Source organism: Spodoptera frugiperda, chromosome 2 (assembly GCF_023101765.2).
Source record: "Spodoptera frugiperda isolate SF20-4 chromosome 2, AGI-APGP_CSIRO_Sfru_2.0, whole genome shotgun sequence".
Taxonomy (NCBI): Eukaryota; Metazoa; Arthropoda; class Insecta; order Lepidoptera; family Noctuidae; genus Spodoptera; species Spodoptera frugiperda.
This window is the reverse complement of record NC_064213.1, coordinates 9,848,040-9,865,319: the sequence shown is the minus strand read 5'-3', so window position 1 is coordinate 9,865,319 and position 17,280 is coordinate 9,848,040. Positions and strand designations below refer to the sequence as shown.

General features: G+C 34.6%; 1 protein-coding gene across 5 annotated transcripts in view; it reads left to right on the top strand.

The window, feature by feature from the left end:
• Positions 1-17,280, top strand: part of LOC118269123 (uncharacterized) — a 258,041-nt gene that overhangs the window by 63,145 nt on the left and 177,616 nt on the right. Inside the window, exon 1 of one of the 5 annotated variants that reach the window (XM_050702038.1) lies at positions 11,928-12,275. The exons of the other annotated variants lie outside the window; for them this stretch is intronic. The gene's annotated coding sequence lies outside the window, so the exon portion shown is untranslated. Of the gene's footprint in view, positions 1-11,927; positions 12,276-17,280 lie in introns of those variants that run through there. 5 annotated transcript variants of the gene reach the window in all.

The following is a 17,280-nucleotide window of genomic DNA, read 5'->3' as shown; positions in this document are numbered from 1 at the left end:
AGCAATCGATACAAGTTTACGAGGGCGAGAAGCTTGGCTCTTGTCTTAGTATTAATTGGAAGTGTAGATTGGTATTTACCGTGAAGATATGGTGGGCAGGCATTATCTCACTGTTACAGTGCACCTATTGGTGGGTAATCATTGTGTTGGCTGCTGTAAGTATAGGGTGCTGCAGTTTGAAGTTGTCGCTGGAAACAGCTGCTGTGTAAAGCTGTTGTTGTTGTTTATTTGGTGTTTTGTTATATTCGGTTGTATTCTAGTTTAGGCATGGGATGTTAGAGCGTTATTTAAATTTTATTTTTAATGTATCAACTGTGGGTAAACTTAGTCATGGTTAACTAAATGAATTAATTTATTTCATTTTTAACTGGAATATTGTTACAGTCTCGCCTTTATAGCACTTCTTAGCTTTACAGGTAGATAATGGGATTATTGACTGTGATTTTCCTGAAAGAAAAAAATGTAAAGCCATGTCCAAAAATATTACCATCAACACCCGCAAAGCAATTTTCGAGATAGATGCAACCAAACACTAGTTTCTTTGACATACCACAGCACATTACAATACCGATGCTGCAATATTCAAATGGCTGATTACCATGTAATTAGCATTTTACTAGGAATGCGCTTGGACCAGCCTCTGAAGGTAGCTCTGAAGGTCTCGGAGTCGATGCCTTGAATGATTGTTGTTGATCGCCGATAACTTCGTATCTGGGTTATTGTTACATTGCAAAATGTTTCACTTGAATTAATTAATTAGTTTAGTTATCTCGGTTCGAGAACGGGTTCACCGGCCCACCTGATTGAAGTTTACATTGTATGGCGTTATACCTATTACAGTAAGTTAATACATAGTCATATTTGTTCTGTTGGTTCAACAATCGGATGGTAAGCATATGTCCAGTGATCTGGAGCTGAGGTCTACCTAACGATTACCAGGGCTTCGACTTGAAAAGCAGGAGTAGGAACGGGATGGTTTTTAGTCAGTAAGAGTGTGACACTCCCACTCATTTCGCCCAAGGCGTGAGAAGTTGATTGGATGATTTTTCCGCCTTAAAAAAGCATTCGTCCAGTCACTTGATTTAGACTTCTGAGTTTCCTAATCCTTTCCCGTTTTGATCTACAGAAATTCAGTATTCACTCTTCTTCTAGTTACTATTTCAAAAGTATAATATTAAATAGAGAAACTAACTCAGCCGTTTATTAGTAATATAACTTAGCGCTCTGTTAAAATGACAGTCGTACAACGCGACAGCGAAATCGTGCTTCGTTTAACAACTGCTTGAACTTATATCACTACCGTTTTCATTCAGAGACACCTACTTATAGGTTCTTCTTGTAGATTACATAGAATACGAGATAAATTTAATCGTGATTGTGAATTTGCGTGATTAATTTTAGTGTAAGATTTTTTCCATAAAATATTTATAATCACCTGTTGGTGCAAAAAAATGTACATAATACAAAAATTAATACACTCCATAACCTAATTATTTTCCGGAGCTGCGGACTACCTACCGGGGCTCCGGCTTGAAAAGAAGAAGAAGGAACGGGGTGATTTTTAGTAAGTAAGAGTCTAACGCCTCGCCCAAGTTGAGAGAAGTCATTGGATGATTTTACCCCTTAAAAATAAGCTAATTATGTAGGTACATAATATGTACAATAAGCCATTAAATAATCTCCGTACACATTCAGTAGCTATAGGACGTTATTTGCAAGCGATTCAGCGATCTATTTCCACGGAAAATCCTAAGGATTGCTCCTGCTATTCAACGTGTACTGGGTGTAATGTGCATTACATTTCCTCGTATTCACATAAACCAGCACAGCATTAGTACATTAGTTACAATCATTGCTTTCTCTGTTTGTAGAGGTGCAGTTAATCGGCCAGAATGAGTGTAACTAATACGGAAGAGTGGTGAAATCAGACGTCAATTTTATAAAATTACTTCGAGCGACATAACTTTATAATATTATTGTCGTAATGTATACTTAGCTTATGCTGCAGGATGTGTGTTGGCGGCCATGTCTTTGGGTTATGCTTATTTCCTCGTGTATTTAGTTAAGTTTGGTTTTCCTTCTGGTGGACGCTTTTTTTTGCTATGCACGTAAATAGAGCTGAAACAAAATATAATAAGTGTACCCATAAAAATTGCTCTGAGATGTTCGTTGTATTAGGTAAATAAATATAATAGCTTTTAAAATTATTAACGGATTCAAAAAGTGCAAGTTATCAATGAAGTATTTCACTTTATTTATCTTCGTTTCTTCTATGGCTTCAACCCCTCTAAGGCTGTCTTCAAGCACTCCAAGTTGAGTGTTGTGACAGCACGTAATCTCAGTATGTTGGCATTAACTCATTGTAACACGTAACTGGGTATGTCGAGCGGCGATGTGTTTATAATTCGGCAGCACGTAACGTCATTGTTTTATAACTGTATGACCACTATTACGCAATAACCCAACTGATCATTTGTTTATTATGATCTAGTTTAGCTGTCAATGAGACCACTTCAAGGTACACAGCTGGATTGTCTGGTTTTGAACATTTTTAGGCTACTTGCAACTATTTAGAAGAGTTTATAGCTGTGTCCAGCAATCGATCACTGGCTCATGATGATGATACCTTGCAGACCAATTAAATTTCTTTCAATGCAGACATACGGGCGTTTTTCACTGGCATTGTTCTGATTCAAGTTCTATCTAAGAAGAGGTTAGGTCTATACATCAGATCAGTCCTTCCAGGACTAGGATTTTTTACAAAATTAAATGAATAGAGACATGAACAGTTTTCATAGTAACTTAAAAAGCCTCCATTATCTCAAACACTGCATCATTTATATTTACTTTCGAAACCACACAAGACAATATCCTCTTACAACCAGCCTTAGTTTATATTTAGTCAGAAATATTAATCATGCACCTTTATAAAAGAAATGTTAGCTGAACTCTGAATAGATCTCACTACCAGGTCAGACAAACTGTTATTAGCCTAGAAAACTATGAATAGCCAATAATTTAAGTAATAAATTAAATTAAAACAATAATAAACTACAATCTGAACGTGGTCGTGATATTTTTTAATCAATGGTAATTCTATTAGGGCACAGTTCAAATATACAGTACGTATGGAAGATAAAACAAAAGGTCAATTGAAACAGACGAACAAATATACCGTATTTGGTTTGAATTTAACTGTTTAATAAAGATTATTATCATATATAATAACGTTATTTCAAAAATAATTCATAGATTTTTCAGTACCAAAGTTTTTTCTAATCACACGTATTATACAAATATTGTATGTTATTGGCTGACAAGCTTTAATATTTCGCTAGATTATAAAGCTTCATTCAAAGAATGCCTAAAAGATCTCACTTTGTGCGATAAGACCACCCATTGTACACTTAATTTTTGTAAGTCTTACAAAACTAAAGTACCTATATACCAACTATTATTTTTTTTGTTTTATTAAGCACAAGAAACAGAATTATATTAAACATAAAATATGAATTAAATAGTAAAATAATAGATTTAACAAATACACTACTCACAACGTTGTCGCAGATTACCATAGACATACTTAGCAGTAACAATAACAATTTTGTACTTCTCTTTTCACTGGATCACAACAAACTATGATTAATAGTCTCGCTAAACAAATAAACTTCCTACTCTTCATAATACAGTTACCCACAGAATTACGAGCCGATATTATACCAACTTACTATTATATTTAGAAATCATCGGTTCACAGGCGAAATTACATATATTTGATGCGTATGAGCGTGTCGAAATTAAGATTCGAGTACTTTTGTTAAGTTAATAGATGTTGTGTATAATAAAGTTTTAAAATTAGGTATCTGTATTGTTGTTATTGGCAGATGGATTACCGTTGTCAGTTTGTTTGTGTGATTAGACATTGATACTATGAGGATAAAGACAGGTATTGTCTGTGTTGTCGGAAGTCTGTTCATTAATCTGTCTTAAAAAAGTATTTTCTTTTTAAATGTATTTTACTTTTTTCTGTGAATGTACACTGATTTCGTCGAGTTTTATGGATCGGATCCCGTAATTATTTGTTGGTTCGACGAGAATTAGCTGAAATTTGGTCCAATAGAATTTAAAAACGCTTGTATATGATTTCTGGCAATAGGCTCGTACTAATATGGAAGAATTGGAGTAGAGTAGAGATAATATGTATGTATGCCGGTATGATTGTTTTAATAAAACATATATGTACACCGAATATATTGGAATTACGGATTTTTTTTTAATTATCACAAGTTCGACGCGGATTAGCATTTTCGAAGTTTAAGACAGCATACAAATATAAAAACAATTGTATATGATTTTTCCTTCACACCTTTTGGCAATAGACTCGTAGGTACTATTATATCGAAAAATTGGAGTAGAGGTGTGAGAGGGGAGGTAATAGTCATTTCTTTTTCTCTAATGCAGAGGAGACACTATTGTAACTATTTATCTGTATTTTTTTTAAGTTCTCAATATTCTTTCAGTTATGAAGAAGCACATAGAAGAGATTGTTTTAAACGTTATCACAAGGACTTTTTTCGTTTTAACTAACATTTATATTATTTCTCCACTAGCATGTAAAGAGTTGCTCCGTGCGGGAATGACCTTTAAGACAGCGGGTCAACACATACACCTGTATGCAGTCAGGTCAAATTATTAGATACACAGTAATGCATAATTTTTCCTTCACACCTAATCTTGCAAACAGTCTCCTATTGTAGAAAAAAACGTTAGTAATTAAAATATCTATCTAATTACTGTAGGAAATTCTGTACATGAAATTTTCCGGGTAATGAAAACTATCACTTTTTTTTCTAAGGAAATAATGAAAATTATTTTATTACTAGATATAGGAAGATGTCTTGGTTAAATCAAGGTTAGTGATCGATACTGACGCCAAAAATTGTTTATTTTTGTCTGTCTGTCTGTCTGTCTATCTGTCTAGTCTGTATTTCTTTATAGAAATAAAAACCACTCGACCGATTTCAACGAAGTTCTTCATACAATATTCTTTTCATCAGTTATGAAGAAGCACCTAGAAGAGGAGAACTTACTTTTTTTAAACGTTGCCCCACACTCATGTATTTTCTCTTAAAATTGTGGGTACGTTTATCAAACATACACGTTCACTCCCGATACACATGAGCTTTCTGATTACTACAGACCCAATTAATTAACAATTTGTGGATCATGTAAAGAGTTGCTCCGTGCGGGAATCGAACCCACTACGTTGCACGGCAGCGGGTTGCCCAGGCATCGCACCTGCTGTGCAGTCAAGTTGATTAAATTATTTATTGTAGTACACAGTAAATGCATAGTCGCTATACCTTCACAATAATTAGTTGCAAACAGTGCAAGCAGATACCTATTGTAGAAAAAAACGTTTAGAAGCACCTTTACAGAGTCGCGGGCGGAAGCTAGTTTATTGAATAAAATGAAGTGCAAGTTTTACGCAAGATTGGACGAAATTCATAATGGTATCTAGCCCGCTCGTGCCGTAGTATCGTTACATTAAAAGCACATTTATAATGGCGACTTAGAGCTAAATCAGGGCCACTAAGATGACGCTAGTAGTTCTTAAATAGGGGAACGAGATACCTAACTGAAATATTAGAAATGCATATTTGTTGTTATGCATTTTAATGTGTCATTTTTATGTTTTTACTCTATTTACGCTTGTGCCATATTTATTGGGTAAATATTTCGTCTATAAGCCGAAAGGTAGTACTTGATAGTCAGATACCGAAACTATAAATAGTTGAAATTCTAGCGACTTTTGTGTTATAAATAGCATGTGTATTAACTGTTAACTATTATTTAATTACTTTATTTTGACTTCGGTATTTATCTAAATACCTAACAATAATTAGCAAAAACTGGACACTCGAGCCTTACTACGGTTGAAAACCTTGTACTTAATCTTAGTTAAGAATTGCACAAAGTATTTATTAAAGAATGCCAAACAATCTACGAACTGAATAGATATTTTAGTAACCAATTTTACGGCGTAACAAATAAATTAGTGTGGGCAACATTTTATCGCTCCAGCTAAGTTACTGCGGCCACTGCGCACGCGCCGCTCCCGCCATCTTGTTTAATCTAGTGCCGTTGATCGCGGAAAAGCGCGCCAACCTTCAACGACCTTCGCTCTCCGACCGTTCTAACGAAGTACACACGCTATAATCAGCTCTATAGCTTTCATAATTCGAATATTTTGCATTGTTTTACTTTGAATATCAATGTGGTCGTTGTGTCGTTTTGTTTGTAATGTAAACGACCCTGCCCCATGTTTTGTGGTCTACAAACACAGGATTTAAATTCTAGCCTGGGCCTATAAATTTATTGCAGGTAGATTTATTCTGAAGTGATATTTTGTCACATTTATTGGAATAATTCTCTGGTGACATTGTTTTATGATCGCGATTATGCTAATTTAGAAGCGTATTGTTTTGTTTGCCTTGTTTTTGTTATAATTGCGTTTGTGTATTGTTAATTGGTTTTAAATACTTTTTGTTCTGTCTACAATTAATTAAACTGTTGAACGCGACTAAAGAAGTTCAGATTGTGTTTTGCTGATTTTTTCCTTTAAATATAAATTGTGTTTAATTTCCTCTAACTTATCAGTACTTACATGCATGTGCTTGTTTAATATACGTTGGGTATTAATAGTTTTTAAAATTAAAAGCGTTTAGTGTACCTACTAAATTAATGGAGCAGGCAAACGAATTGTCGGTACTTGTATACCTAACCGTAGCAATTCTTCCTGTAAATGCTATGAAAATCTCACTTAGTATTTAGCTAAGTACACCCTACGACCGGTTATCGGCCGGCAAGTAATAAATCGTCGGGCGCGATCCACACGTATCATCACGCTTACCTTCGGAGGAGCTGCCAGAGCATTTTTCATCGTCCACCCGCTTCCTGTACTTTGATTTACTAGCAGTAAGATAAAGCAATCTTTTGCTAAGCTGTAGCTACTCGTACTACCTAGTTTGTGCCGTACTACTTAAGATTCTATGATGTCGACTCACATTTTCTATGGTTTTGATATATTTCTTGATTATGGTATAATTGAGTTTTGAATACACTACTTATTTTGTATCTGACCTTTCGGATGCCGTATATAAGACAACACATGGGGTACCGCGTGGATCCGCGTAAAATAAATTTGAGTTATTTTACGCGGATCCACACCACAATATTTCAGAAGCTCAAGTCAGTTTCATATACTTTGATTGATATGAAACGACTACAAATACAAAACACACTGGTAAATCTCCAGGTCATTGAGGAGTTCCATCCATCTGTATTAGAGATAGCATTATGCTGCAGATCCTGATTTCCCGAGGGCTTGGGAAGGTCAGGTTGTGCGTAGAAACATGCTGTGTCATACTAGAACTGGTCTCAGAGATAGTGAGGTCGAGGGTACCGTACAGTAAATTGTGTTTGGACTGTTTGTTTGATGATGAGGTGTTATATTGATGGCTGACTCTTTGACAGTGCAGTTGTCTGCCGGCTGCAAACTTGGTCGGTTTACGATTAGTTTTGGGAAAGTTTTTTTTCCTTTTCAGTTTAGAAGTTGAGCTGAATCTACGGAATGAAAATTTGGCAATAAGATTAATTGTTCAGCTTATATTGATAAATGAAGCGTAACATTAACTAATGAAATTATAAGAAGCAACAGTATCTACCGCTCCATTTACTTCGTTAAAGACAAACAGCGAATAAAACCACAATAAATAAACAATAAACCTCGAATCGGTTCACTGAAAACATTGTAAACCAGTTTTACTCCAGTGTATCGCTAAGCCGAGGCTACACTTACGCATCTACCAATGTACACACGTTTTAATCTCCCCCAAAACAGGCTGTGTATCGAGAACGCAGGCGACCCGATGCCGATAGCCCGGTTTGCACACAATTGTCGCATCTGACCAGCTATTGTACTATGGGAACACAGCCTTAATTGCCACTCCGAATAAATTAAAACAAGAATGCTATCGCACACAGCTTGTACCGCTTAGGGCTACTAATGTTTGTATGTATTTGTACACGTAGTTTGGCTCCAGATAATGTAGTCTGCTTTCGTCGTATGCGCGTATACACAAGCTGCTCATTTAGTTCCTGGTTAAATTTTGTGTGGGAATCTAAAGTGTGTGGGATCTTTATACAAAGTCTTAGGATATAGGAATATAATGTAATTATTGATACTAGTGGTCGCCTAGTGGTCGAAATTCAACCATATACGATTTAATTTACAATACCACTTAACATACGTTCAAGGATAATTTTTATTTAACTCAAACACAAATAAACTCTTTTATAAAACTCTATTCATATAAGAACGTGAGAATATCATCGCAATGTCTGTCGGTTTTGACGTTTTGTCAAGTATGATACTATGCATGTGTGTAATGTTTTATTTATTGATTTAATGTACTTTATAAGCATTATTTTTGAAAAATATTAGCGTATTGCACTCATCCTACACATAAACTATAAGTGTACCAAATTTTATGCTCCTACGTCCGCGCAATTTTCGTAAAAAGCGGTCCAAAGTTTTTGCATCACGTATTAATATATAGATGAATACATTGATACAGATTATGGGTCATTTTTAACTAGCAAAAGTTCTTTAAATGATTTCTTGCGAGCTTAAGTGATGATTTCAGAAAAGTACTTTCCAATAACTGTACATTTCGTAATGAGACACCCGCAAATTGGTTTAAAACATGGTTATAACAGAAACAATGGTTGTCCCTGGCAATCTGTAGAAGAACAAGAAAGACAAGTTTGAATGTAGTTCAAAAATTAAGAAAAAAGTGGATGTATATAGAGGTACTGCGTGAAAGGACGGTAACCATAGCAACCTCCTTTCTAAATAAGTTACAGGAGTCATAATTTGTGTTTAGTCTCGTAACACTTTACTATGAAACTTATTGACTTCCCACTTTATATTCCTACACGATCGTAGCTCTGCCACTGATCCTGTACACACGCAGTTCTATGTGCTGCAGAAAAATAACAGAAGACTCAGGGTTAAGAGGTCTAAATATTAAAGTAAGAATGTATATCAAAAAAGTAAAGAGAAGACAATACAGAAAAAATTAGAAAACCGCATGAAAATAGGATTACTTAGTAAAAAATACGCATTCATTGTCCCATTGATACTACTATAGTTAGTATGTTTCTTCTACGAGTAATTTAAGTACAAACCAAACCTTCTGTACTTAACATTTTCAGTGGTTTGTTGTTGTTTAAAGTTGCTAGTTAATTGAAATGCGTGTAAATATTCGCTGCGTTTGCTTATGAAACAGCCTTATTAAGAGCAGTGTAGCTTGTCTGCGAGAATTCTGCGTTTGTTTTATAATACGCGTAATAGTTAATGTTTAGTTAAACTTGTTGGTTAACTTGTGGTTTAGTTAAGTGAGTTAGTAGTCACATGGAACTGGGAACGAAATTACTGTATTTTCGTCTCCGTGTTTTGTACTTACACGTAGAAGTTTAGAGAGAGTGTACACTAGTATTCTCTATGCTAATATAGAAAAAGGTATTGAAGATTAAGAAATGTTCTACTTATATTAGTGAAGCTTACGTTACAAACAAATAAATAGGTAAATTTCAATAAAAATAATTAAAGTAATAAAATAAAATTTAACTTAAATAAAACAGAAAATGTAATAGATGGATAATTATAATACTTTTGTAATAAGTATTTATTTCAATTAAATTTGATAGTGAACAGACCACACTGCCAGTATTTGAGACAGAACTTACTCAGTGAACTGAATATGGTCTGATATCTGATTATTTTCGCGATTACTAGTCCAATTACAAACGTAAACTTAAGGCATGTGCTGTGATTAAATTAAAATCAAACTGATATAATACAAGATATTATTTATTTTCTATGAAAGTGAAGTATTAGATTAGGTATAAACACGATGTCGTCAGAATCTATTTCGGGAGAAATATAAGAATAATCTTTATTTCTCAGTCAGTCTTCAAAACAGGCTTTTTGGTAGATTAATTATCTGTCTAATTGTTCGCGTTCGTTAAGCAAGGTTTCTTGATATCTCCATATATTAACGTCACGCCTTTTATCCCCAAAGAGGTAGGCAGAAGTGCACCTGCACATTATGGCACTTAATGCCACTGTACAATGTACACTCACTTTTCACTATTTGTGTTATAAGTCCCATGTAATAGGGGGTGAGTCTATTGCCACATAGTGGGCAGACTTCCAGACTTCGTGCTAAGTGTGGGAGAGCCATGCTTCGGCACGAATGGGTCGGTACAACTGGAGTGATACCACGGCCTTACCGAAAATTGACATGAAACAACGTATCTTGTATTTTGTTGTGTGACTGACCTCACTTAACCTAACCTCATGACAGGCCTAATTACCACTCTCCCCAATTTTTCCAATCCCCGATTCCCCAACAACTCTTAAATTCCTAATCCCCAAAAGACGCCTCTGGTGTTTCTGGTGTCCATGAGCGACGGCTGGTACAACGTAACTAATAGCTAGCAAAATAAACGTCTGTCGACACTAAAGGTTAAAAAAGCCGTTACGATGTTATGCATTTTGAATAACATCCTAAATTGCAATCACAAGTAGATAAACAAAATCCACCGAAATTTTCCTCATGTTTGTTCGATTGACCTAACTGACCACTCATGATCAAGAAACCTAACCAAACGGATCCCAGGGTAAAACCCACCTAAAACGAATGTCAACTACTCACGCGTAACCTTTAATTCAAATCAATACATAAAAAGCAACCGGACGGACAAAAAATGTCACAAGTAGGCGTAATAAAATGAATCGCTGCTCAAACAATAGTAATGAACCTGTCTACAATACTCGAATTGTCACACAAAATAACAAAAGAACAACAATCCACTCTAAGTATCCAGCACTACGATAATCAATCTAGTTTTACATCTGATTAGGTGCAAATTACAATACAAATAGACCAGTCACGATCTAAATGTTTCACGGAAAAAATGACTTAACTTTTTCATGTTTAGTTGGGAAAAATATGCTTAGATTCTTCATCAATACGAGCTAGAGTTGTTTGAAATAGGAATGTAATTCAAACGTTTTGCCCTAAATAGACGTTTTTACTTAAAACGTTTTATAAGTCATGTAATGCTTACATAATTAAGATAACTAAATCTTAAGCAGTAGGGTTCAAAAAGGCTTAATTGTTACTGAGTGTTACGTTCCTTTGGCTCGCGTAACAACAGTGTCTTTGCGCTTACGTCAAGGTGACATGAGATGTTAATACCTATTGTATTGGTGCTAAACATCCGTGACCTTACGATGTACAAAGTTCACTAAGTGCAGGAGGCACGATTCACCCACACAGGTTCACATTATAACGCTAACGAATTAAATCGTCGGAAAATTGTTGGAAAATTCGCCACGCGCTTGATCATCAGCACTGTACTGTGTAAACATGTAATGACTGTTACATCTGTGTGAGTACGAAATAACATAATTAACCTGTAAAGGTCAGATTTGGTTAATAATAAAACGAATGACTGTACCTCCGCTCTGTCAAAACAATGGCGAAGATGGACGTTTTTAAAGGCAATACATTTTGTGAACATCCCTAAAAGAGCAAAAGCAATAAGTTGCGGGGGCACAACAGGTAGGAGCATACATACGCACATGACATGTGACCAAGTGTGATTACTGATAAACACAAAAGAGTATCACCTGTAGAGCGGTGCACACAGGCGCACTCGCGGTAATAAATCTGAACAACACGAACAAAATGGTGCACGCACACATGTGGCGCGGTTCACCTGACTAACCTCCACATAGGGTCGCGTGCGAGATCATTTGTAGCACACTGTTGCGTTTTCACCTGTTGAGCGGCGCGCGTGTGTGGGTGAGTGCGCGTAGTGTTTCAGTTGGCCGGTCTGTTTGGCGCGCTTTGGTCGCATCGACTCGCTGCGGACAATCCGCGGCCCGGACCCACGTGTGCGCACTGAATGCTAATTGACTGTGCTGATAAGTGCGCGCTGACATTTGACTGGCGATAACATTGTGCCTATGTCCTGGTGAAACCATTGTTTAGCCAATTTTTGTTCTTTTTGCTCTTATTGAATGACAGAATTTTCGTTAAGTGGACAGTGATAGAAAGTGTTTACAGTGACTTTGGACGTTTCGTTATCCAAACTGAGGAATATTTCGACCGAAGAATACATTTGGAAATACATAAAAGGTATGTTTTTGACATATGGGTTGTTTGTTAGTGAATTCGGTCCAAGTTACATATTTACGTTTGTGTACTACGGAGGTATGTAAGATACATAGTTGCGGTAACTCATCTTAATTCACACTCGAGTGAATATGATTAACATGTAATCCTGTACAATTTATACCACGATATGGCAAGTAATTACGTCCATATTTCATTCAAATAAATCTAATGTCATATTTATGTGACATTAATAGTTTTAATTAATAAGCAGTAAGTACGTTGGGTCACAACACTGTGACAAGGATAGGGTTTTAATGGACTTTCAGTGGTTTTTATGGAGCAATAAACGTGTTAATTTATCAATTAACCTTCAGAAACGAGTGATTTTTTTATTTGATCTATTTATTTGCCATTTATCCTTGGTGCATCCTTATATGGCAGTTGTTTTGCTAAAGAATTCATCGGTTTATTTATCTTTGCTTATAACAAATGTTATGTAATATAATAAAATCTCGTATATTACGAAATACGATAGTTAAAAAAACGTGTGATTAATTATTTGTTTAGACAGTAGTGTACGTTATCTTTGAAAATAATCGAATTATTATTATATTTATTTTGTTTGAATAATAATGTTTTAAAAGTTCACGTCCTTATACATACACTATTTATTTATTCAGACTTATTTACTTTTCTCTAATATTTCTTAAGTATTGTAAATAACCACAAGGTGAAGCGTAGTCTACGTAGCTTAGACTACGCGGCGTAGTCGTCGTAGCAGAGTTGGCGTAGCGAATTTTTCGTAGCATCTTAAGTTTTTTTTATTTTTGCAAATTTAGCGTATCTTGTGAAACATTTATAGGTTTCTGATACAAGAAAGAAATGAATAAATTACAAATTCTAATTTCTATACAATGTTGCATGATTATGACTCAAACTTGTATTGCTACGGCAGCGCGATTATTACTAGGATAATGTATTATTTAACGTTGTTTTTGCGGCTAAACGGGAGCATGTTTACCATGACTTAGTGTTTATGAAAATTGTTAATGATATTTATGATTTACCGTTAAAACATATAAAAGTACGTTATAACATGTTTAATCTTACGTAATATTATTAACAGGAGTGAAGTTAGTACTTTTAAACATCTTTTTTGTGAAGCAATTTACTAAGATAGGAGCCAGTTATGCTATATTATTATAGCAGTTACTATAAACAAATAACAAACAACTACACATATTAAATACAACTTTCATAGAATTAAACAAAGGCTTTTTCATAACAAATAGGTTCCAAGTACACCATCTTTATCCTTCTAAAGAGAACAGTATGAAAACGCTTTAGAACTACGTAACACCGCAGCAATTACGTGGAATTAATATATCTTATATGTATTATAATATGACTACTTATATATTTTCCTCGGTATATTATGTAGGTATTTCTTTTACGTCATCTATCGATTACAATTGTAATTGGCTGTAATTGGTGGGCTACTGCAGTGGCTCGGCGTGAGAACTGTTATAATTATATTATTAACAGGTGATGCGATAGAGCTGATCGGTTGTTTACAGGATAGCTTGTCATCCTGTAATGTTATACTATTTTAATTTAATTAATTAGAAATAATCCTGTTAGTTTAGTATACTGGTCGAGTCCTCTCACAGTAATGAGAGTTTTTGCAATAGATTACTTAATCAGAATTGTGTCTGATTACTTAAAGTTGATGAAAAGGGATGTTGAGATCAGAATTATTATCCTTTGGGCGACTTCCTTCAATAACTCTACCTTCCGTTGTGGATATGTTAGAGAAAATATAGGCAAAGCTAAAATAATAAACACATCCGAAACTTTCTTGCAGATTATTTACATTCTGTACATAAAACCCAGCCACTATGGCAACCATGAAATCAGACATCTTAAGTAGGCTTTTTCGGAAGCTATTTTGACTTGAACATCTAATACAGTTATTATTATTGGTAATCGACTCATAATAACGTATGGGAACCGAATTGAGCTCCCTATCATTAAAACCCCAATCGATGTTTAATTCAAAAGATTTTTTTTTGAATGGAACCGAATTACGACCAGTGTGGAGCATTGTGTGGAGGTATCATTACCTGTTAATTAGTAAGACTCGAGTGTCAAAATGTAAGTTAAAATGTCGAGTATTTTTTGTATACAAGATAAATGTATGATGAATTACTTTCAGAACGTCAAAAGTTTTGTTTACTACGTACGAAGCTGAGTGAGAGTCTTGTAGGTACAAGGCTTCCATGTTTTTTTTTTAAGAATACTGACATTATAGTGTCTAAAGAATAAATATTAAAGAACATTTTAATTTTGTCCAAAACAAACCCGATCCGTTACTTTACATATATTTTTCAATTGCATTTATTTAGCTACCAATTACAGTCAGTATGTATATAATAATTTTCCTTCCCATTCTCTATAGGAAACGATGCTGATTATAATATACATATTTAATTAACTAAAATATAGAATTAAATGTTAGGATACCTACTTATTAAAATTTCCTACGTTTATGTAATCGGAATTTCCATTAAAAATGTATTAATGTAATAATACCAACCCACAGTTTGTACGTACATATTTATCACCTTTCTGCCTTTAGCTCGCGATATTTGGGGTCAATGTTATATGTTTTCCATTTTCGCTTTCTTACAATATTCATATCATTAATTCATATCACTCAATCACTTCAATTCCCTTCTCTTTCATATCACATTTTCCTACGTTTGTAAGTGCACCATATTTTAAGACGAAGGCCCAGCTCGACCGTAGAGATACTACAGCTTCACAGGAAACCAACATGCAACAACGGTTGCGTAGTAGTGTTTTGCAGTGTTAGTGAGGTTACCAGGAGTCCAATCCTCCCTTATAATCGTAAATCCCCCAAAAGGCTATCAAAGCACTTATTTATAACTCTTCTAATGTTGCGGGTGTCATCATCAGGTGATCCGTCTACTCGTTTGTCGATCTAATCCATAAAATATCACTCTTCAGACAAAATACTGACTATTCAATATTTCTTCGTAATTAAAATTATCATTACTATTCCTTTTAAGGGAAAATAATATCGAAATGATTCACTGCAAACGTTTGACGTTGCATGGTAACGTTTTATACGTATACGTCACTGGGCTTTCAAGGAAAGTCGTGGTTAGCGGTAATTGATAGAAAAAACTTCCCCGACACTCAAAGGTACTACATAAAGAATATTATGCACTGTCACTGGAATAAAAAAATATTGCGATCCCGGCCTTGGTCTATCCGCGTGTTGAGTTCCATTTAAATACATTCAGCGGTTTTCGAGTTACGACTTAACAAAGACGTAGCTACCTATGTATCCATGTCTGGCATTGTCTTTTTATCACCAGTTGAGAGGTAAGAGGTAACCGCTCAACTGCAGATAAAATTCCTCCTTTAAGCGTATTAACTAAAACTGCCACACATCCCATGTGGTTTGGGGATCATAAAAATATTGAGTATATTGTTGCTCATTCTTCGTATAACATAAATCGTTTATTTTAAATAAGATTTTAAACATGAAACATAATTTAATTCCAATATGTAAAGCATTAATTCCTATTTATTTAAAACATCCCCACTTATTAAAAGTACAGTCGTTTCCATAAATACTTACAAGACATTAATAGGCCGTACGTCGATGATCGTTGCTTATTACCATCAGGGCCGGTCACGCATCGTCCCGGAAGTGACAACACTAGCTGCTCATTGACACGCTGAGCGCGGGAGTGACACGCGTGTCACCTCACTAGCATGTATTAAATATTCAATGTTAAGGGCTCGTCTTATTGGCCGTTGAAATTAAATAAAAATGTTTTTTGGTTTCATGATAATTGTAATCGGTTCTTATTTTGGTTTGTATAGTTTTTGTTTTCGTTAAGAAATTGTATTTATGAATTATCTTAAAACATTTCCTTAAACATATCTTTTAAATAGAGATTAAAATTATTGTTCAGACTGATCATCCCTCTTTTTTTATTCACAAAAAAAACATACTTTTACAACAAAAATCACTAAACTGTTGAACAGTTTGTTGGCTGTAGAGGCTACCTCGATGAAAGTGTTTAGCTGTTGATCCTACATGTTCTTTTACTTCTTTGATTTTTACAATCACAAATCAAATTGAATTTTGTTATCACTCATTTTCCAGTTCTTTAAACGCTACCCACCAACTTTTCCATGACCATTTGACATTTAAACTCATCACTGCAAAATAGATGAACGAGAAATACCAAAGTAGTTCTAGCAGCTAATTCATACTTGCCGTAGGTACAGTAAAACCTATTGTTTAGTTACTAATGTACATATTAACTGGACACCTGATTTAAATTAACGTCTAAACCGAATAGTTTTTGCGTGACTGTAATGTAAATAAACTAACAACGTCGGGAAAGACGTTGGCAAAACTAAGTACATTTTATCTTTAAATACAGACATACAATTTGTCACTTATTTATAAGTATAGTAATGTAAGTAGTAACTTCTGTGGTTATCCAGTAAATTCTAGGTCTTTTTTTGGTGTTTCTGGAAGGGCTATATATATTTTTTACAATAATATGTAGGTGCAATAAAGTGGCCAGCAACATTGTGTTAAAATTAGTTCAGTTACATAATATTGTACACAGATATTGCAACTTATTGCTGATATTGACATACAGATTATTTACTTTAGTTTTCTTAAGTATTTATTTTGTTAGGGCACAATAAACAATATTGGGTTTCGTTCAATGTTTATTTAAACTGGTGATTGTTACTGTGACTGGCTTGCGTGCAATTCATTTTAGTACGACCAATGTGATTAAGATCTCGTATTATCTTTCAAGGGATAGTCAAAAGTGAGCATAATATAGTTATACTAATACTTATGATAAGTCCTAGATACGACACTAAGCTATAAAATAATTTAAAATTTATAAAAAAGTGGGTGAAAATCTGCCTAATCATTTTATTACTATTTATGTTAAAGATATAT